This window comes from Chinchilla lanigera, unplaced genomic scaffold (genome assembly GCF_000276665.1).
Source record: "Chinchilla lanigera isolate Chin_1 unplaced genomic scaffold, ChiLan1.0 scaffold00140, whole genome shotgun sequence".
Taxonomy (NCBI): Eukaryota; Metazoa; Chordata; class Mammalia; order Rodentia; family Chinchillidae; genus Chinchilla; species Chinchilla lanigera.
In genome coordinates, this window is record NW_004955541.1 from 2,076,257 (window position 1) to 2,079,904 (window position 3,648).

General features: G+C 52.8%; 1 long non-coding RNA gene across 1 annotated transcript; it reads right to left on the reverse strand.

Moving 5' to 3' along the window:
• Positions 1-2,778, reverse strand: LOC102028799. The gene is made up of 2 exons (XR_001232131.1): positions 1,718-2,778; positions 1-1,540 (listed from the first exon to the last, which is right to left on the reverse strand). It is a non-coding gene; the product is annotated as an uncharacterized LOC102028799 (long non-coding RNA).
• Positions 2,779-3,648: the final 870 nt, after the last annotated feature.

Here is a 3,648-nt window from a genome sequence, read left to right on the forward strand (position 1 = left end):
TTTTGGCCCCGTCGGGAAGGGGTTAAATTTTCTACCCCATTTTATTTCACAACTGGTATAAAACAACAGGTAATACAGTTTTAGAAGTATGGCCAATACATAACTGGCCTTCACATGGGGAGAGAAGAGTGAAATTGAAAAGCTCTTCTCAGACAGAGTCAAGATCAGGATGACTTGGCAAGGATGAACCTGTATGTCTCACTGAACCTGGCTTTTCACTTCTCCAGCTGACTGGAACACAGTCAGGGGATACACATGAGGCCATCCTCAGACCCGCACAATGGGAATGGCGTTCAGCCTGGAGCCTAGGTGGTGGTGATGTTCTGAGTGGCCACAGTCACTATCTTCAGCTGCTGGAAAAACCAGAGGGAGAAGCAATGCAAACAGTGATGCAGTTCCACCCAGCAGCAGCTTCCCTGTCTCAGTCCATCTTGTGACTTGCTGCTTTCCCTGTATGAGAGCTCTGGGGACGCTGGGATGACAGTTTCTGTGTCTCTGTATGCACAGTTCCTAGTGCAGGCCCAAGCACCGAGGATCAGAACAGCGTTCCCTCACTGACAGCACCAACGTGGCTGCAAACCTCCCATCATGGCAAGAACATTTCTGCCCCCATGTTCTGTCACAGACAGGCTCAAAGGACTCCAGGAGGAAACTATCAGCTCCTGAGACAGCGGCCTGTCCACACAGCCCCGCTTGGTGACGTCAACCTTCAAGCTCTGGTGAAAATGGGACGATGTTCAGGGCCTCGTTTGCTGAGTTTCCTAGTCATGAAGCACAGCACCTCTGTCCTGTCCATGGTATTCTGTGCTGCCACGGACAACTAGTGCAGGAGAAATGCCACACGGTGTTGAAACCACTGCTGTTCTCCCTCTCCCAGCTTTGGGTTCTTCTGGGAAACAGTTCTAGTATCTAAACTCCCAAGTTAAAACACAGGGGAGAAACACTGAGCAATCAGTGAGAGATGTATGTGAGAGATGCTGCACGCAAATATTCACCTGCTGCCAGGGGAGACGGACCGGAGGAGTCTCCCTAGCTCCAAGCAGGAATCCCCTATCCTGCACCTCCCTAAGTCAGAGCAGAACTGCTGAGGGTGCAGCATCCACCTTCTCCCGCCAAGTTATTCCCTCTCCACTCATGCTCACCGGCCGGGCATCTGCAATGAGGGCAGCACCAAATTCTAGTCCCTGGAAACAGGACTTGGATTTCACGGTTCTGTTTCCCCTCCTGGAGTTGATGCTTCCAGGTGACATAATCCTGCTCTGTGTCCACCCAGGAAACTCTTTTGCTAGGTGCATGAATCCACTGCGGAATCCCTTTCCCTTCCAACCACACTGCTTGCTCAGGCTGTGCCTGGAAGCCAGGAGGACACGAGGCATCCTCAGCTTCCCTTGAAGCTTCTCATCCAACTTTTCCTCCACATTTTTGGTTTCTACCTATTCTACCATGACCTTATGCTTTTGGGGGAATTTTCTTTCTCCACTTGTGCCAACTTTCTCTTCCATCTGCCTCTTCAGTTCTGGTTGTGGCCTCAGCTTGGCTCCTGCAAGAGAGACAGTTCTTATTGTTGTTTTCAGCCACTGAGTAACAGCAGCCCTAAAGAATGCTCAGGCACTTTACCCAGACACCACTAAGTCCGCCCTAATTTTTCACCCCGATGTAGCCCCTCACTCCTGTCTTGCTCTTGCAACTTCTCACATGCTGGGTTTACTACACCTACCCAGAGACATCCCATTCATGACACAGTCGGAGAGCACAGTAGTGACAGGGGACCACAGAGACCACCACAGGGACAGAAACAAAAACCCCAGGGGTCCTTAGCCAGTTACTCATCACCAGCATGATTTAGCCAGGCCTGGGGAACACACCCATAATTTCAGCACTTGGCAGGCTGGGGGAGGAGGATCGCTTCAAGTTCGAGGCCAGCCCGGCTTACACAGTGAGTTCAAGACCTGCCTGAACTATACATCAAGACCCTATGTCCAGGGGGAAGAAAAGCATGATTTGTCTTACTCCTGACACATCAGTAACCTAAAAGCAGTTTTTGTCATGGCCCTGCAGTTGGGCCTGGAAAGGCCCACTAGGTAACAACAGGTAGAACCAACTTGGGCTTCATGTGGGACACTCTCCCTCCAGTCCTCGGCTCTGCACAGAGGCAGGTCTGAAGGGGAGGGAAGGGGCGATTCTTTCCATCGCTTCTGTCTGCTCGCCCTCTCCATGCCCGCCCGCTCCAGCACTGCAAACGCCTCTGAGCTGGACCTGGAGCCCGCCCGGACGGCTGACTTCCTTCACGGGCCCGTGCACACGTTCGGGACGAAGAAACAAAACCCCCAAGAAACACGGGATCTACGCAGCCACGTCAAGGACTGTGTCCTCCGAAATCCGCAGTTTTGCCGGCACCTCCGACTCAAGGCAGGGCCCGAGGACAACGCCGGCCACACGCGTCCCAGCAGCCTTCCGCTCGTGAGCAAGGCGCAGATTCCTCCTCCCGTTTGAAACCACTGCGACGTCAGTCAACGTCTCTGCCGCGCGGGTCCTGGTCCCACACAGCCTCCCCGGGCCCTGTTCCGTCATGTCAAGGACACTCAGAATTCCCAGACGAGCCGCGCCCCCGCGACGTCCGAGGTCGGACCCGGCTGTCTCGCCCCGGGCCCCGCTCTCCTCCTCGGTCCCCCTCTCCATCTCGCCGGCAGTCCTCTCCTCAGCGAGGTGCTTCTTCCCGCCCCTCTCCACAGAGCCTTGGCGCCACCCAGGAGGCCTCCAAAGTCGTGGCTTGGCGCGCCGAAATCGCGTCACTTCCGGTAGTCCCCGGGTAAAGCCCGCCCTCCCACCGCTGACCCCCAGAGCTAATTATTGGTTGTGACTCTGAACTGCTGAGCCCAGGAGTGTTCCCATGGCAACCGGAAAGGAGCCAGGTCTGTCCTCAGGAGGGATGATGCCCAGGGCAGGAGACTGGACGTTTCCTGTTCAAAAGTTCTGTTCCTTGTTTTTTCAGAGTTTTCTGAGAAACAGCTGTTAGATTTTATCCACTGCTTTTCCTGCATCTGCTAAGATGCTCCTATGGCTTTTCAGTTTGCTTTCTTTTGTCAATTTGTTAATATGATAAATTACATTGATTGTCTGCAACAAACTTTGTGTTTCTGTTTAAACCTTTCTTGGTCATGACATATTAACATTTTAATATATAGTCAGATTTTATTTGCTAAAATTTTGTGCCTATACAGCAGAGAAAGAGAGGGAAGGGTGCTATACATGTATCATCCCAGCCACTGGGAGGCAGAGCCAAGAGGATCCTTCCAGCCCAGAAGTTTAATCTACAGCTTGGGTAACATAGTGAGACCTTCAGGAGGGAAGGATGGGAAGGAGAAAAAAGAGGAGGAATATAGGTTGCATCCATGAGGCAGGAGGTTAGGGCATGGCAAGCTGGCTGGACATAGTATGTAACCTGAGCTGGGAGGGAGGCTGATGGACAAGATGTGATCTCTCAATCACAGCCAGGATGGGTGGGCAGAGCAACTTCCACTGGGTGACCTGGGAGGATATAAAAGAGGGCAGCCATTGACTTTGCCAGCTCTGTGATCATGCTGTCCTGCTGTCCTCCTGTTTGTGCCCTGTGCCACCCTGCTTGTAGGATGTAGCTCGCTTTGCTCT